We start from the raw sequence: 20,563 nt of genomic DNA, 5'->3' as shown, positions 1-20,563 counted from the left end.
AGATCAGATATCCGAGTGTGAGCTACGTGTAGCGTACTACAGCAGTAAGTAGCGGAAAGTAGCGGATTACAGTAAACGGTCACTGTGCAAAAAAAGTACAGTAAATTGGTTATAACGACCTCGGTTATAACGACACATCGGCTATAACGTCAATAAGTCGCGGATACAGTATAATAACACCTTTTATAAGTAAAACCTTGCTTATAAAAGAAAGCGCGATGACCTCATAGGCGGAGATAGACTTGAAAGTCTGGGGGGGGGGGCATGACGATGATGTTAATTCATATATACGCAAATACATTAGATCAGTCGGCTTCAACTTTGATGCTGCCCCCCCCCCCAGATCTCCGCCCATGGATGGCCTCGGATATAACGACAAAATTTTCGTCGGTTTTGCTTCCGTTTCTGTAACGTTTCACAAAACAAAAAATCCTGGAATTAAGCCGGCATTACACTACAAATTTTAAAAAAGTTATTTTTTAAAACTTGAAGAATGTGCTGAATCTAATGCTAAGTGGTGACGGTAGCGCAATTGCATCTGACTCCGTATGAATGAGACGTAGTTGTAGATACATTATCTTTAATTATGATGCTATATAGAAGATATTATTTACATGGTACTTATATTAAGAGAGATAAAGACGACGTTGGTGCATCTCGTGTGAGAGCTGGAGCTGAACTGATGTTCACACACACATGGCCCTTCGGACCCTCCGAAAGGGGTATCCGGTCACGTGATCATCTCGTGTTTCAGTACAGAGTGTACTGAGATTCTTTCACGTGACCAGAGCGTGCTTGTTAAGAGAGAGCCAATGTACAAAGTAAAGTAATAATAATAATACATATAAGAATATATATTGAGGCTCTACAAATGTAACCAAAAAGCGTGTTGGTCAACCAATAGACTTATTGGTTGTTTTTTTTAGTTTTGTGTAAAATATCTTTTTATCAAACTTTTAAAGCGCAATTCCGGCCTTGGAGATCAGCACATTAAGGCGATGTTTGTCTGTTGCACTATTCCTACCTAGAGTTCGAAAAAGGGTTTATTACATGTTTGACGCTCCGACTTGATCATTGACATGACATGACCCCGTATAGACGGGACATTACCGTATTTTAATCTTTCCCATTTTTTTATTATAAAAATGTCCCATTTTTCCAACGAAGCTCACTTTAATGCATAATCTTCACTAAAATTAGGGATGAAGGTAATTTGCATAACTTTTGAATTGTGTATAATGAATATGACTATAAATATTCATCTCACATATTTGTTCGTTTCAGTTTTTCCCGCGAAATACATTTTAGCAGATTTTCTGTGTCACTATATTTCATGGCATTGGCAATTTCGCCGACTATTGACATTTTTGGTGAGAATCGACGTCCCGTATTTATGATTCCTTCTATTTCCGGTATTTTCCTCGTCCAGCATGGTCACCCCGATTTTAATGAAATAGCAACGTCATGTGCACAGAATTTGATAGCATCTAATTATAGTTTTCGCAAATTAAGGTCTCAGAAACGTCATCCTTGGTTGTAACGACAAAATTTCATAGAATCTTCAATGTCGTTACAACCGAGTTTGACTGTATATGCAATAGAAAACAGAATCGTGTTCAAATGAAAATACAAAACCTATTTAAAGGAACAGATTTGACCTTTTCCATGCAAATGGCCTAAAAAACGCAGTTAAACGAAAATTTCACGAGGAAGCGCAATTAAATATCGAACTTATCAAAGAGAAATAAACTAAAATCAGGATTTTAAAGAAATAAAATAAGCAAAACACTCTAAATTATATTATTTTTCTAACAAGATTCGAAAATTCCTCCTCTTTCACTAATTAGACTTTCGTCTCAAAGAGTGCGCGTAACATCCAAAAATATTCGATAACGAGGCATCCTAGAACTCTTGTATGAGAAACGGAATATATATTCATTGATGAAAGAGAGGAGCAGGCTGAAAAGATTTATATCGAACAAATCAGTTTGTGTAGAAAATGAACTTCCACTTGCATCGCAGTAAAATTCCGCTATCTAATTAAGCTAAAACGTATTCGTTTCTTCACAGTAACATCATTTATTTAACTGAATGACTCTCTTTCGGAAATCATCGGATGCTGAAACATTCCTGTTGAATGTCTTTTACGAGATGTCTCTTAGAATGGCATATTGGTCAGACGATTGAGAAACACGAGTTTGAAAGCGAATAGTAAGTTCCTCATAGATGGTTCAACGATAAGATAGCCTTCACAATTTACAAGTGTAAGAAAGGATTCAATTTCAGACGATTGTATTGAATACTTAGAAACACATTTTACAGTCAACTTTCTTAACAAATTTTACGACGCGGTTTAAACACGCATACGTAGTTAACTCTTACAAATTGATTATTTTTTACGAAATTCTTTCGATGTTTATAAAATAATAAGTTGATGGTACAAAATAAAGAATGCGCATGTTTAAGTTTGTGTAAAGGAGTTTTTATTCGCCCTTACTTATCTCGTGGCACACTTGGAACAACGGTAAAACTTTATCGGTACACTTGAACTGAGATTTTAAATAAGCACAGTTTTAATTATTTAATTACTAACCCGACAAAACAATTTACTATTATTGAAAAAAGATACATTTCCGAAACAAAACTTAATTATTAGTTGTGAAATTATGTTTGGACTTCTTTAGGAGCAATTTAGTCAAATTTCTTTAAAAAGTTTTCGTGGCACACCTACGATCTTCTCACGGCTTAGCGGTTGAAAAAGTTAGTGTAAAAAAAAATAGTCACGACTTTAAATGTTGAAGTAGAGCTTATTTTTTAAATACAAAATTTAGTGAAAGCAATGTAAAACAACTTAAAATTCTTCGAGGAAAAAAATTCTTCCAATCTAAATCAATGAGAACAATGACTCCTATGCTATTATTGGATACTAGATGATCTGACTAGATATCATATCGAAATAGAATAGATGCATTTTATAACGGTTTCCAAAATCACAAATCAAACAAACACAAACACAAAGGGCCACAACAGGCAAATTGCTCAACGAGGTGGCTATATAAAGATGCCCGTAAAAATTATGGATGTCAAATATAACTAAAATACAGCAACCCAGTATAAGAGCATATATCACGGGGAAAAAAACGAATACAGTCGGACCCGCGTATAACGAAGTCGGAAAAAACAGCGAAACTATTCGTTATACGCGAACTTCGTTACATCCGTATCGGTTTTGAAAATGATTCGTTCAAGGGAAATGAAGCATAATTACATACACGATAGGCGTTTATCAATATTGTAAGCATTCTTAAAATAAATAAAGATCAAACTAATATGTTTAGGAAAAAAAGAGATTAAAATTTTATTTAAAATTTTATTTAAACCTGACGTAATTCAACAAAAATATTTAGCAATCGCTTTTTCTCGTTTTTTTTTCATAACTGATATGATTGTGTAAGATAAATGTTTTGCACTAAAATAATTTTTGCCTAATAATAATGCAAAATTTAATGTATTTTATTTTAGCAGGGGCCGGGCCCCTGTTGCACATTTTCGCCTGCTTTTTTTGAACTATTTAAAAAGAAGTGCTTCCACATCAATATGAGCTCTTTTTCTCAATCTCTTATTGAACCATCCAAGAACCTTCTCTTCAATTTCTGTTTGTTCTAAATCGTTGATGACGAACAATGTTGAATCTTGAATTTTTTTCCGATACCTCACTTTTTTTCAATTTTTCTCTATCAACCAGCTATATAAATTCGATTTCCGAAGCAATAGTGTAATACTCCAGTCCGAGGCTTCGTTCGTCCTGGACTGGAGTATGCTGTAAGGTTTTGGAGACCATACTTACAGAGGGACATAGAATTGGTTAAAGGGGTGCAGAGAAGAGCTACGTGTGTCCTTATTGGTACACGGGGCTTGAGTTATGCAAACACCAAACATGGCCCCCGCTCTGTCCCTTATGGGATATAAGCCGGCTACCTTGCGGCTGGGCCATGGCGGAAATAAAAGAAAAAGCCCCGCCAGCCATCAAGACCACGGGCCGAACGCCGGCCGGCATTGCGCCACCGGACCTCCGACCCACGCAAAGGACTACAAACACTAACACCAAAAAGGTGTTACTGCACAAAAGGTGTTTTGAAGGTTGGATTCTTGAAAAAAAAAAAAGTCTCAATCTTTCCTTCCTAAAAGTTTTTTGCAAATCGGATTTAACTTTAGAGGATGTATAGAAGGCTCTGCACCTTCTCTATGGATTTAACAGAAAAAAAAGGAAGGGGGGGGGGGGAAGTGAAGCGAAGAGGATTTTACCATTTCTACAATACTCAAAAACGCTGATATAGATTTTCTTCCAAGGAAAAGATCTCATTGTGTGAAAGATAAATTTCAAATAAAAAGATTTAGATAAGATAACAAAGAAATTCCCGACAATTCTTATTTCAAAACCAGCTGAAAATTCGTTATAAGCATACTTTGCTGAAATCGGTGTTCATTATAAGCAATCAAAACAACAAAAATGCAATATGAAATTTACGGGGCAAGGAAAAACTACGTTATGTATGAAAATTCGTAATATATGTGTTCGTTATAAGCGGGTCCGACTGCAGTTAATAATATACAGGGTGTATAGGTAACACGACGTAGTATTTTACTTGCAAACCGTTGATCCTAGAGGCATGCTTTCAATTAGAAAAAACACCCAAATACCTTGTAGTACTCGGATGTCATTCATGTTGCTAGGGGTTGCACAGTTATTGAAATAGAAATGTTAAGTTTTTATACGGACACCCTGTGCTACCCAATCACAAAGTTGTTGCCTTGTCTCTCCTGATGCCAACAAGTAAAATTCCACGTAGGGCACTAAATACTACATTTTCAATATTTTAAAGGGGTCCCCTGCTCGAGAATTATGAGCAGCCCTACACAATAACGGCCGCAAGGAAAGTGAAAGTAAATAAGAGATACTTCTACACGTTAAGAAAAAAAGCTCTAATGCGATTGGTTAATTGAACCGCGGGAATGGAATGATATATACATTTATGTTTCAATGTCTGGGCGCCAATTTAGTATAAACTAAAAGTGGAAGCCAAGCGCGATAATGTAAGTCGTAATAAACGAGTGTAAAAATCATGTGTTTTGCTTTGATTAAAATGAGAATAATTCTGCCTAGGCAATTTTGGAAGTTAAAATATCTTGATGGGGAGGATGGCGTTCACGACTCCAATGTAAACATATCAAAGAAATCAAGTCTCTCTTCATAGTTCAAGCAACCAAAAAACGGGGAATTCTGGAAAACATCAATCAAGATCTGACATTTTACACGAGTGGCAATGAGATAAGTTCGGTCATCTGATAGTGAAAGCACCATTCGTGTGGACAAATTCAGCTACAAAAATAATTAACGGAGAAAAAGAAAAAACCATTACATTCCCTTTTTTGGAAGGGAGGGATGGAGAAGCGAAACACACATTGGACAGCAGAAGACGATAACGCTATCCCGGGACACATTTTTTGTTGATTAAAAGACAGAAAGGGAAAAAAAAAAAAAAAACTACATCAACTCTTTTATCCATAAGTCGAGAAAGAAATATCGGAAAGAAAGGTCAGTTGGCAGCTAAGCGTCGTACTTAGTGGTATTGACGTTTGATTAATAGGCGAAGGGCGCCTCTCAAGCGGAATAGGGGTAAGGTTCTGGAGGGGAACACGTCCAATACCTCCTTTTCTTGTATCAATTCCCGGAGTCCGTGAAACGTCTTCTATTAAACATGAATGGCCAAGGAATGAGGAACCGGAACCTTTCCCTCCGAAAAACGCATCAATTCGGGCAACAGAAAGTGGTTGTCACTCAAGTTTACGGAAGATAAAAGCACTCAATCCAAATTGTATCTCTACCAGAAAAAGGGAGAAGCATACACATAGCAAGATGTACTCTTTTGACAAACGTCAAAACTTTTCAATAACATGGTATGACCATGCCATGTTAAAAAATTGAAAATACAGTAAAAGAGTCCGTTATAACGAGTATGGTATATATCGAGAACCCCGCTATAACGAATAATTGCCAAATAACTAATGTTAAAGATACAAAAAATATTCGGTTATAACGACTAAAAATTATGAAGTTTTCGCTATAACATCCATAAAAATTCCCCGAAGAGATGATTTAATCAATTATCATCGCAGATGCTCCTCGTCAAAATTACACACTCTGAGTACTTACTGTACTTCTAACAGAGGATGACTGAGAAAACTCAAATTTTTACTCCCCTTTTCATATTTTTATGCTTTCCCGCTTACACTTGGGAATGTGACGATTTAATTCGATTTTTGTTTCTCCCGGTATCTATGAGACCGCGGTCACTTTCAAGGTTTATTTGACCGTAACTTGCAGCTTAAGTCATTTTCGTGAACACAAATCGTGCTAAAAGAATTTTCCTATTAGCAGAAAAATGTTATCGAGAGAGTCCACGAAACCTCAGTGAGAGTTTTAACTATTCAGTTGGTTGGCTGAACCGTTTTGAGAATACGAGAGAGAAATTCTATACAAGAACATCTCAGAGTGAGACCAAAAATCAAGTTCACAACTAATGGTCTGTTCATGACCTGAATGAACGAAATGATTAAAAAGATGAATATAATGCAAATATAGCAGGAATTTTTTACAATTTATCACATGACAGAGCAAAAAAAATCAAATTAACTTTTATTAACGTTTGCTTATAACGAGAAGTCCGTTTTCTTCCCGTGATTGTGAGCTCTCGTTATAATGGACTTTCACTGTATATAAAAATAACAAACAGCTAACGTAAAATTAAAGAAAAATGAATTTTTTTGTTCTTCTGCTAACTAACTTTTAAGTAAGGGGAATCTGCAGGGCATGAACAAAAATATAGAAACACTCGACGCACTTTTATTAGCGGTTTAGTGATGAGTACTTTTGGAATTGTAACTATATAGTTTATAAATGCTCTGCTTATGGAATGTTTTTTGTTTTGGGGCCGATAGGGTTTGTGAATGAGGCATTCAGTTTAGCTATCACTTTTAAAGCTGCCAACATCTTATTTTTGCTCATAATTTTATGTAATGTTCGTCTATCTCTATCATTCAACACAAATTTCCACCCACACTAGGATGCGGTTGTAATCATGAAAACTGTGCTTCGCGAAACACCAGAACAACCACTACCTTTGTAACCTACGGTACCGATCTCAACAAATTGCCTTCGTTTGAATTCTGTTTCCTCTGGCATGATTTGCTCACAACAGGGCAAAACGCTGTCTCAACAATAAATAAAGTTGCCATATGTCAAGGAAATTGCACAGGTTCTTGAAAGCGGAAAAGCCACAGCGCCACTTGCACCAATCCGCTATAACAAAAGTTTAAATTCAGTCATGCATTCAGGAGTTGTTTCGATATTTTCGTACACTCCCTATTCAAAATCCCAAGTATCGGGGGTTTCTTTTAAATAATAAACAAATACGATGATAACTTCTTGTCGGACTGTGGGGGCACGGTAGACCAGATCAATAAGAACCTCACCTGTACCTTGGTACAAAAGATTTTTAAAGGTGCCGCGAGTTCGATACCCGATTCGTTCTTGTCAGAATCTTTCTTGACGCGGAGTTCTACAGAAACAGTGACAATATGACCACAGAAAAAGATCGCTACCTCAGGGAGTCCTCCTACATAGGGGTTAGCGCAACAACCTTTCGGCAAGATATGTAAAATAGCAAAATGTCGAACGCTGCCGTACGGATTCGGCAATGAACTGTAGGTCCCGGTCTAATTGACCCTCGTGTGCAGAAAATGACCGTGGTGCCACAAAAACGATCAAATGTTAAATTGTATTTTTTAACGCATATATGTTTGTTTTTATTCTTTTATTCCCTTTTTTATGGGTCACAAAATTTATATTTCAGCGCTCAAAGCATTAAATTATTAGAACTTATCTCTGACATAAGAATACTTGAATACCAGATGGAGCACTGATCAAAAAAAACCCATTCAACAGAAGTAAAAAAAAACTCTTTTACAGTTTCAGGAATTCGAGTGACGCCCAAAAAGAGTATTTTTCACTGCTTAATCAGAAAAGTTCCGGAAGGTTGTAAAATGAACAACATGCCATAAATCACGGGGGAAGGGGCGAATTTTTTTTATTGTTTATTCGCCTTACTGCCAAACAGAAAAGATTGAGAAAGAGAAAAAAAAAAGAGTATATATATATCTTTTTTTCCCTTAGCGAAGAATTCCGTAATAGTGGAATTCCAGACATTTTTTTAGAATAGCAAAAGAGGAAATCTCTAGTATGGATGAAGGCTATCCGATCCCGCACAATAGAAACACTTCACTCGCCTCATTACACAGAGTCATCTCGAACCGAATATATTTCAAATTGTTTTTATTCTTTGGACGAATAAGAGACGCATGATCTGAAGCAGCAGTTGTTTCCTCCACGAAAATCGATGACTGAAGTGATAATTTCCTTTACCCGCAACACGTGTTTGACTCAGTTTAGATGGCAACAGAAATGTTTCTTACTTGTTCACAGCCAAAGCAAGATATTGAAGGAAAATATTCCCTTCAACTCACGCTAAAACGATAATTTTGTCAATTCGAGAAAGAGATGACCACAAAAATGTTTGGAACACCGTACATACAGACAGGGGCGTCGGAAGTGTTTTCAACCAGTGGGTGCTCGTCTTCAGTTTTATGTGCGAAATTCCAATTTATGGATCAATTCTGGGGGTGCTCGGAATCGTTCTACAAATTTCCGTGGGTGCTCGAGCACCCACAGCACCCCCAGCTCCGACGCCACTGCATACAGATGGACATGGAACGAAACAGTTTCATATGATTATTATATATAGGGTGATGCTAAATTCATGGGACAGACTTTAAGATGTTTTATCGAGGGTAAATCGAGAAACTATCCATTCCAATAATACAACCATAAGTATTCCTTATGGGCATTGTATAATATTTTATCTTGTGTATATATTGTTTATAATTTTTGCTATTTGCATTTTTAATTGGGTTGCTGTATTTTTCAAATATATGACATCCATATTTTTATGGCCATCTTTTTCTCAGCCACCTCGTTGAGCGTTTTGCCTGTTGTGGCCTTGTATTTGTATTTATAAGACACCTAAACAAGCATTTTTGATCGAAGAATAGGCGGTCGAATCGGAATACAAGAGGCGGTAGAGGGTGTTTTCAGAGAGTGCTCAACAGCACTTGACCAAAAAACAAAATAATTTCTGTGGGCGTTCGACGGATTTTCTGTGCACCTTCGGATTGGATTCGAGTTTGTCTTTTATTGGTGCAAGGACCATCAAAGTCATGCTGCACCAAACAATGATCAAGCGATATTATGAGCTGTGATAGAGTTTGCGTTACCAGGTTGCACCACGAGCAAGCCTACCACATTACAATACCCTGCACCCTCGAATGGGTTATTGCACTTATTCCAGCAAATTTGTCAGAAAAATATGATATTTGCTTTTGAAATGCTGTTGTGCACACTCTAGAAACCACCTTCTACAGTTTTTGCGATTCAACTACACATTTTATGACTGAAAATGCTTGTTTAGGAGTCTTATATCACCTCTTAAAATTGTCCCATGAATATAGAATGACCCTGTATGTATACGTACATACGCTAAATATATGCATCCATAAAAAAACTCAGCGACAGCCATGAAACACGGAATGAAAATATCGTCCGAATTATGCAAATGACAGAAATTTCAGATCCAAGTACAGTATGTTATTAATACATTCTATGCACGAGAGCATCGTGCTTAATTTGAGAGCACTTGTGTGCTCGCTCATAAGCAATTTCCATTGGATATTCTGCTTGCCATTCTGAATCTGACGGCTTACACGTAGGTCATGAATATGCTACAGCCAATTGCACTACCTATGTTGTTAAGAACTTCTCAACAAATGTTTGCGGATTCAACATCCTCTCATGGCCATCCAGGTCACCAGATTTATTGAAAATAGAGCATGGTTTGGGGCATGCTGGAGAAGGCAATCGCTGCTTCACAGAATACCATTGAATTAGTTGACCAGCTTCTAAATTGTGGTTTAATTTTTCACAGCGGACATAAACAACTGTAATGGTTTTCTGTCGCACCCGAACTCCCTCTGTACATACTGTATACAGCTGCCAGGGATAGATTCGCCGCAAACTAAAATGCTATGTTCTGGTTGCCATCATTTGTTAAAAAACACAAACGAGTTTTTAGCCGAATATTTCTAAATAGTTTTATCATTCCAACGATACAAAAATACAAAATTTAATGGTCCATGGGTGAATTTACTACGGGCGCGCATACACATTTTTTTAAAAGGATAAATAAGGAGGAAATGACACTCACATCGAAAAGAACTAAGGCACAAATTACGAATACGTAGTAAAAATAAAACAATGAAATTCAACAAAAAGACTGATGCGTAGATACAAAATGAACCAATCAAAATTTAATGTTTTGAAAAAGACAAAAAATAATTAAAATGTTATAGTTTTCTAATCTGACATTTCTTTTTTATTTCAATTGCATGGTCCACACTATAAGTCTTTCATCCCTATAAGATGAGAAAACAGGAACATTATTTAAACGAAGGCATAATTCGATATAAGAAAGAGAGCCTAGTCTTATTAATCCTGAATGGAACAAGTTTCTTTCAGTAGATGTTCTAATCGATATTGTATTTTCAAGCTGTTAAAGAAAAATAGAAAGCGAACGTCATTTCATTTTTACTAGAGAAAGGAAAAGTTATAACACATTTGTTTCTCTCCTTATACTTGAAGATTAAGAGCTGATGTGCTCTTAAAATACTGTCCTTCTAAACCAACACGATTTAAGGACTAACTTTTTTCGGCTTTAGACATTCAACAATAGGAACAAAGCATAAGACTTCAAACAAAAGAGAAAGCCGAGATGGTGCAGAATGAGATTAAAGCATTAATCAAAAATCAAGAAAGCCTGCAATGGTTATTTTTACAGTAAATGCTATTACAGAAGAAAGTATTTATACGTACACGCGCTCTTTGCATAAGCTGGGACTTAGAAACAGAAATAATAGCGAAAGAAATAATTTGACACTTCCAAGAGAGAGAGAGTTCCTGAGTAAACATCAAGGAAGTATGGAAAGATTACTTCGGCGAACCATGTCAGAATATCGAATTGAGATTTGATAACGGAAGCAATAATCAAATTAATAATACATTCAACAATGAATCAGTTAACCAATGTAAAAAAATAAAAAACTACAGCTCAAAGTCATTATTCAATATTTTTTTCTACGAATAACTCAATTACAATAATGAACTTCCGAGCTAATGAATAAACAAGTGAAACGGGAGAGTTTCGGCGTCACCGTGTAAACAGTTATTCAGTTATCGGAATGATGCATGATCACATTGAGCAGATTTGAACGAGACTTATGGGTTCTTGTTTAATGTGTTCATGTGGTGGTGTATGGAACAAAGCATTATTTATCTGAAAATGCAAGCAATGTTTCAAGGCACAAAATACGAATGTATAAATTGAAATAATTTAGTATTGTGAGTGTACTATATTAGCAACACAAAAATAGACGAGCTTTTTTTGTAATTATGCTTGGAATATCATCAAACAGCATCAATATCAAAGATATTTAGAAAATATCCGAATAACCACAACCTGACTAATATACGGGACATGACAGCCAGACAATCTATTTCTATACTGGAACCTACTTTCTATACCAAATACAAAATGAAGCAACGATCTATTAAACGAGCATTTATTTGAAACGGATGGGTGCATCATTAATTCAGAATCACGAGAAGAGTGTTCATCCTCAAACTGCAACAAAAATATCTTTATATTAAGAATGTTAGATAGGATTCAGTTTATGTCAACGATTCGTTAATAAATTCTCATCTTTGTGAGTTCAAATAAACTATGTGAAAAATATTTGTTTCATTTATCGATCAATTTGATGAATAGACTTGGAACGAAAAAGGACAAAAGAAAACAGCGACTTCACCAACTTTCTTTTGATTTGGCCACGAGGCATTTGCCTTTGCTTGTTGACATCCGATGAAAAATTCAATTTCTCGTTTAACAGAGTGACAATATAAACGTTTTCCCCACTTCCTTTTTGTGTCAACCAAGTGCTCATTTCATTTTTCTATTTATGCAATATTATATTAAAAAATCAATGCAAACATGAATACAAGCACAATCCCAGTAAAAAGAGCCCGCAAGGTTTTAAAAACGCCAACTTTTAAAATAAACAGACCTGACAAACATTAAAAAAAATCTCAAACTGCTTAACGTATTGGAAGAAGACTTCTCACCTGGAATAAGGTATCTTCAAGCAGTAATTAATTTGTCACAAATGTTGTTTTACACTATATACAATAAAAAAAACAACGACGAACTTATTGCATGACTAAAGAAATTTATTAGTAGCAACTGGAGTGTGCTGAAGAGAAGGATAGAAGTATTATATTAAGATTCTTACAAATCATGCGGATACACTTATTGCTATATATCTCAAAAATTGAAATTAATCGTGCACATTTATATAGTCAGAATTTTTATTTTATACTTTGTAAATTCTTTTCTAATAAGCCCCACCTTTTAATTTGAAATATGAAGTAAATAAACAGCGATATATAAATCACCTGGTTATCGAATTATTATTTACCTTATACCTCCCCCATCCCTTTTTCGGATTTTTAAAATACATTAGGGGGTCCCAAAAGAGATCTAACCAGTCAAGTTATTCTTTGCCGTAAATGGCGAGCGTTCCCATGTTCAGAATTTGAAAATGTCGGTATGACATGTATTCGGTTTTACATGATTGGGATGAGTGGTCAGGTTGGATTCATTAGCTATGCGTGTATAATGTGATCCTGTTTAAGTTGGTAAAATAGTATTGAAGCTTGGAATCAGTCCATTACAGCGCCTACCAAGGAACGACATGACTCAGTTTGGGAAACACTGGCTTAATACAATAAAATACAACATTTTAACTTCAATTTCATAAGTTCCTTCGAATGGAAAAAACAACAGCTTTAATTATGTCCTATGTAAATTGTCATTCTATCAGTGGAAAGTATAATCTAGAGAAAAGAAAAGGACAACTGGTTGAGAAAACAAGGAATTTTCAGTGACAGAGAATGCAAAAAGTATATTTAAAGGGGTGAAACTCGGTTGTTTTATGCTTCATTCGTTATTTTTGGCGCTTCAACAACTTCATTTTACAAAGAATTCATTTCGCCATGGACGAGAGTAGCTTTTAATTATAAGATGACACATCTAACGTCACGGTAAGGGCGTGTGAAATTACACATGCACTCTATTTTTTGGAGAAAAATACAATCAGAAGCTCAGAAAAAATATTCAAGTGAAAGAGAAAATAATCACAAGGTTGATAGGAAAAAAAAAAATTTCTGTGTTTCCACGGTAATTTCCAATGCAAGATATCCATGTCTGCACAGAGTGAAAAAAGAGAGTAAAAAAAGTAACAATAAAAATGATAGGAAAAAAACTATAAGTATTATACGGAACTCACAAACATGTCTTCTTAAAGACAAAACAATTACCTTAATTTGTCATGCGAAGCAGCTAATCGCCATTATCAATCAACTGGCTCTTCATTGTGTAACCAGAAAATTTCCTGACTCTAGAGGTTAACGTGCTCTATTAGATAGAGCAAGAGAAATTTCATGGTGATTTTTCCTCGAAGATTCTTGTTTGCTCAAACATGACACTTCCCATTTCTCGAATTTAAAGAAAAGCTCATTGAATTATACTAATGTTATAGCTAGACGACATGAAATAGAAAAGTTCTTCGTCATTTCTGTGTCCAATGGAAAAGTCAAAGAGTTGTTTTAACTACAATTAAAGTCCGTTACAACGAGAGCTCACAATCACGAGGAAACTTGTCGTTATAATGGACTTCTCGTAATAAGCGAATGTGAATTTTTTGCTCTGTCAGGTTATATGTTGTTGAAAACTGCTGCTTTATCTTCATTAAAACGTCTTTTAGGTCATTCTAGTGATGAAATGAATTTTTTTTCGGTGATTGTCTTAAACGTTTTTGCACAGAATTTAATATTATCTGTGCAAGATTTAGTGATTTAGCCGACCGACTGAGCAATTGAATATCTCTGTAATTATATTATTACATCACTGCTCACACTTCTAGGGATATATGGATTCATTAACATTTTCCCGTTAATCACAATAAATACGAGTACAATTTGTTCAGCTGTTCAGAAACAACTTTAAACTCTATATTTCGGTCAAATAAACTCCAAAAAATGACCGTGATCTGGGAGACACAAAAGTCGAATAAAATTGTCACATAACCCGTGTGGGAAAGCCTAAAAATAGGAAGAGTTTTTTGTGTCCAGTCTTTGTTAGAAGCACCTCAGACAAATGCTTACGAGAAACATGTGCGAGGATAATTGTCATTCTCAGTTTAATTTTTGAAAAAGAGAAAGAAAAACTGGTTTTTTTTTTTGTTTTTGAGGATTTTCCAATTTTCCAATATTGGCAATAACTTGCAAATCACTCCTTATAAGCCGCACTCGTTATGTCGCACTTTTACTGTATTTGGACTGTATATTTGTGTCTTTAATCAATATAAAAAGCTAACGGATTTTGCACATGGTAAAAGTTAGCAAACACTATGAGGTTTCGGAGACAAGCAAGAACACTTCAGATCCTTAGAATGAACCAAAACGTTAAGGTTTTGACAGCGGCAGATACTGTTTATGTTAAATATCAAAAGCTGACTAACGAGATCTCTTGAATTCAAAAGTTGAATTTCTTTATTAAGTCAATTTTTTTCTCTATAAAAGTATATCTTTCCTCTTTTCCGTTTCTCTTTACACACACACATGCGCGCGCTCATACTCATTTAAAAATTTTTACAAACATATTTTTCTTCTTCTTGTCTTCGTAATGAAAGCCTCTGAGAAAAAAGGTAAGGCGTCTAATTTTTTATCTGAATTAGATGGTGGAAAGAAATAATAACGAATATAATTTAACTATTATTATAATATAACTATTACTATACTAGTCGTATTGAGCAGGAATATTACGCGCAAAGGAAATTATGAAATGCGTTGCATTGAGTAACTGAACAGACATGTTTTTAAGGGTTCGCGTAAAAAAGTACACGTATGCACAGTATTATCCTAACAAAAAGCAAGAAAACAAAATTACCTCCATCAAATCACTGGAACGAAGGTAAAAATGAAGAATAAACTTTAGAAATCTTTAAAACTGAATGGTAAAAGACTCTTTTGCCTATTAAAGTATGGCCAAGCAATAGGCCTATACGTTTCAGAGATGAATACATGAATGAATAATCGCCGTATATTACAAGCTGCATAATGATATTCAAAATCTGTAAACTCGAAACATATGATAGCTAATATGTGTCTCCGATAAATATTTTGATTAGAATTTACAAACAAATTCTGTTCAGAAAACAGAAAATTAGAGGTGTGACGGGCGTTTCAAATGCAAATCACGGCTGTTCACCGTCTGTCCATTAGGACTCACTTCAAGTTTACTTGCAACCAACAGGAAGCCATCACGGCACTAATTTATGCAAATGAAAGTGCAAACTCACGACATTAATCGTGTCCCTCACGACTCCTGCTGTTCAGAGATTAATGAACCAGAGAGAGTGTCTATCTCTACCTACAACAGAACAGCAAAGGACACCGAGTCTGAGCCCACCTCCTCTGTCAGACAGATAGACAAACTGTAGACGCGTTAATAATACGCTACGATGTACGCGAGGATCAAGAAATTCGAACAAGATAGATTTGACGGATTGTATCTGGGAGAACATTTGGCGGAAGTGAGAGGCCGAACGCCAGGCCTATCAGTAAACGGAAATGGAAGTTTTGTATCACCCAACGAATCCCGCGAGAACCAGATAAATCGCTTAAGGTTCGCTGACGATGGAAAACGATCAGAATAGCTCATGGACTGACAATAGAATAAACTAAAGGAATTTTAGAATGACAGCCCACCAAACAAACACTGGAGAGGAGAGACAAATAGAAAAGATGAACAAAAATAGCTTTTCTTTTCGGTAAACGAAAATAGGATTTCTCTTCTTACCTGTCATTCATTCTTCGAAAGCACAAATAGAACCAAAACACAATACCCAAACACTTTTGTTTCGGTTTTCTCAGCGATTCCCCACCTATACGTACGCATCATCACCAACACTATACCACTTCTTACCTTGGCAGAATGGGGTAAAAAAGTGGTGATCCACGAATTTGCAATTGATTGATGTGGGAATGAAATGGTTAAGCAATACACTTTCGAGCAAAATTAGATACACAATGACGTGTGTATACAAGCGTCCCTCGCTTTACGCGATTAATTGGTTCCATAAAATAATCGCGTAAAAAAAATTACCTAATTTAACATACACTGCTCAAAACAATTAGGGGAGCAAGCAAAAAAGTGAAGAAAACCGTGCGAGACAGCCACGTATTGGCATACAATGGATAGTACACGCGTATCAATGCGCAATACAGAAAAAAGACGTAAAAAAATTTGGAATTAAGCTTTAATTCTTTGAAAATATGGAAAAAACATGAAAAGATGATTTAGGGCAACAATTTGGTTACATGTAAACGATAAAAAATAGTACTGTTTAGACATGATGCATGAGTTTTAATAGGGCGTGTGGTCTCCTCGAACAGCTAAGACTGCTGCACACCTGTTTGCCATGGATGCGATGAGGTTATCGATCAGAATTTGGGGAATACTGTTCCACTGCTCAAGAAGTGCAATCTGCAAGTCTCGGACAGTAACAGGCGGCCTTAATGTGTCGTCCATTCAGGATTCAGGTCAGGAGAGCACGCTGGTCATTCCATAAGCTGTATTGTTTCAGCTTTAAGCATGTTCTCCACCAGACGAGCTCTATGCGGTCGGGCATTATAATCCTTCCCTAAAGGAATCTCCAATGGCTCCAGCGTAAGGGATGACATGAGGTCGCAGTATCTCGTCTGCATACCTTCGGGCCGTCAAAGTGCCATTCCGAATGATATGCAGGTCCGTACGTCCGCCTATGCTGATTCCACCCCATACCATCCAACCAGCTCGTCTGTATTGTGACCTTTCCCGAACGAATGCGGGGTCATTTCGAGTGCCCCTGTCCCTCCATACCAGAACACGTCGGGTGTCACACTCCAGACTGAATCGGGACTCGTCTGTAAACAGCACTTGGCTCCAATCATGTTGCTCCCAATCTCGATGTTCAGCAGCCCATCTTCTTTGGGCCGCACGGTGGCGTGGGGTCAACGGAATGCAGACCATTGGCCTACGTGCATAGAGCCCTCTCTCATGAAGCCGATTACGTACTGTTTGGCTTTACACCCTTCGTCCTGTTGCCAAGAGGAACCGTCTTTGCAGCTGCGTAGCATTCTATGTTCTGTTTCGACGGGCTGTTAACCGTATATACCGGTCATCAGTTGCTGTAGTGGCGCGTGGCCGACCTTGCCCTGGTCGACGTCTAACATTTCCTGTTTCTTGGAATCGATTCCACAGCCTTGCAACAACACTTCTGGCGACTCCAACAGCGTCCGCGACACTACGTTGTGTTTGCCCGGATTCCAGTCTGCCTATAACACGCCATGCCATGGATTCCGGTAAATCACGTTGTTGAGACATCTTCAAGTCACCTTGTCTCAAAAAAAAAATACTGCGCAATCGAATTTCACAGTTACGGCAGTAAAACAGACGTTTCTGCAACATCCCGATTTCTGACCTTATCTCCTTTTTCTGGTTTTTGACGTCATGAACTTTGATTTGCATATGAAGTTTTCTTCTTCCGTTTCCTGCTAGGCTTTAAATTATGGATGATTCATTTTATGTTACTTATCGGTATACATCTTTGCGTAATTTTGTTAAAACCATGTGCTCCCCTAATTGTTTTGAGCAGTGTAGATAAGATAGGGAATGCTTACTTCACAGAAGAACTTAACTCCAGATGCAAAATAAATTTCTGTGTGAATGAATTGATTATTTAAACTTATAGATGAATCTCACGAATTTACGCCATGCGGATGAACTTGATAATTTTTACTTTTGACTTTTCTTAATTTATGGACTGGTTCTTGTGAGTGTGGATTTTTATCTCTCGAAGAGCTCTGGATAACAGCTAATAACGACTCGGAATCACATAGCAATGCAGGGTCAGAAATGCTTTCCTGACGCGTTAGATGGCGTTATAAGGAAGCGATGATTCCGGGAGTTTGGTGCATTGGCCTGCTCGATCGCTGTATATATCACGTCTTGATTGATTACTTTCCCGGAGTCCCACACACTGGAAGCATACCAAAACATTGGTGTATGACACCCCTATTGCCTGCATTGCAGGAAAGTCCTAGACATGTCCGGAATCTTAAAGAATGTTCGAAATTCAATGTGTCTGAGATGTGAGACCTGCATTACAGCTCGTGGATGACACTTTGAACACCTTTGACCTCGATTACTTTTTCGATGCGTACTTATTATTAAAACGCGTGCTCACTTGCGTGGTGTCCTTTCACTTCTGGTGGTTTCTGTGTACCCTATCGCGTCAGGGAAGCATTTCCAACCATGCATTGTCATGTGATTCCGAGTCGTCTAGGTGTACCCCAACCCTCCTAGAAGTTTCTAAACCTGGTGCTGAGACACCCTATATTACTAAAATCTAGTATCCATTTCACCAATTTTACTAAAGCACATCAACTCACAAAAATAAATGAAATAAAAAATATATATAATCGAATAACCTCATTTCCTAAAAAAAATTATGTTTACGAAAGCAAAGCGAAAAGATGATAAATGAAGAAATCAATGTGGAAGTTATAATGCAAATAAAATAGAAAACAGAAAAAGCTTGAGAACGGGAAAAAGACATCCATCGTTAACGGTTTCATTCAGACTGAAAACATTCATATACATGGTTACATTTAGTAGATAAACCCTCAGGCATCCGCTACCAAAGATACACAAGAATGTGACGAGAGCAACATTATTATCTTGAGACCTCTGGATCTTTTTCCCCCCTTTCTTGTGCATTCAAAAGCTGAGCATTAAATCAGGGAAATCCATTACAAACAAGAAACTACAGTTCTCATTTACACACACACACAAGAAAAGTCCGAAAAGTATGGATTCTGCCATTAAATATTGAACAGTGTTAAGAAAAACAGGTGCCGAAACGAAGTTTAAATAAATGAAAAAAAAAAAAATAAAATAACTGATACTTCATGCCATTAGCTACAAGGACGATGCAAATTAGATACCATTTGAAGATGAAAGTCGGTGGCAACAGTGTAAGCATAAACATGGAAAAAAGCGAGGAATTTGTGGAGTCGATTCTGTCTAAAACAGTTGGTCATTTCTACGTTGTTGATAGAATTATGAAAAGGCGTTGTTTCTAATCTGCTGAATACAATGAATTATCTGAATTGAAATTCAATCATTTCACTCTGACAGTCGATTGAGTTTATAATGAGTTTTGGCTTTTCTTCGAACTTTCGAATACACTTGAAAAGAATGAAGAAATGAAGGAGTAAGTAATTGAAGAAGACGAATCCGAAGTCAAACAGAACGGAAAAAAAACCTGCTTCTTATTCCTTCAAAATGAGTAGAAAAGAAAAAAATCACAGGATGAAGTCAAAAATCTAATTTCGAAGAACGCCGCAATTCCCATGTATGGAAAAAAAATGATGTCTCTTTGACAGACTTCTAGGGCGGTAAATGACACAAGCTCCCAAGTCGGTCGCTTACAAAGAACAGGGAACCACGAATGGAATGCTAAGAATGATGCATGAAACCTGAAACAGATAGTCCGAAGTTTTTCCTCTGAACCGGAATATTTCATTAATCAACATTAACTACAATTTGTCAAGAAGATCGGGTACTTTTTCTCCATTTAGTAAGTTTTCCAAAAGGCACAAAAGAAAAAGAAGGATATCGTCTTTGGCAAGATTTAAAATGAGAACACCGCAAAGAAATTCAATCTTTCTGTAGCGATGCAATATTTCAACAATTACAATCGAAGAAAAACCACTATAATATCATTTCGAATAACGTAAAATATTGATTCCCAGAAAATTCTTACATAAAACAGACAGTTTATTCACCATTCAAAGCTAGTAGACAGCACGATACCGAGTACACAATAGAAAGTAACAGAATTTGCATTCAGACTCATTACCATATTGGTAAGAGTGCGCCATAAAATATTCTTGTTCTGAAACACATACGAGTCTGATCATAAATGCCGGAATGGCATCAGCTATTTCCAAATCTAAAATCAACTATTTATAATTTATATTAGCACATTGAAATCAAACACTTTAAAATCCAAGAATTCATCTGGCACCTCAGCGCCGAGTTAATTAAGTCTAATCGTAAATGCATCGGTGGGCACCAACATAAACTTGTGATGAGACCGACAGCGGAACTTGGATTTCAGTAATCCTGATGCCATCTACCATCCCTTCGGATAGGTGAGAGCATGCAGAAAGTCG

General features: G+C 36.6%; 1 protein-coding gene across 2 annotated transcripts in view; it reads right to left on the bottom strand.

Moving 5' to 3' along the window:
• Window positions 1-20,563, bottom strand: part of homer (protein) — a 242,861-nt gene that overhangs the window by 25,556 nt on the left and 196,742 nt on the right. The gene's annotated exons all lie outside the window — the stretch shown is intronic.

The sequence above is a fragment of the Pholcus phalangioides genome, unplaced genomic scaffold, assembly GCF_987345545.1.
Source record: "Pholcus phalangioides strain wild (caught in Gottingen) unplaced genomic scaffold, Ppha-v1.0 ptg000011l_1, whole genome shotgun sequence".
NCBI lineage: Eukaryota > Metazoa > Arthropoda > Arachnida > Araneae > Pholcidae > Pholcus > Pholcus phalangioides.
The sequence above is the reverse complement of the archived record's forward strand: the minus strand, read 5'-3'. Positions and strand labels throughout refer to the sequence as shown.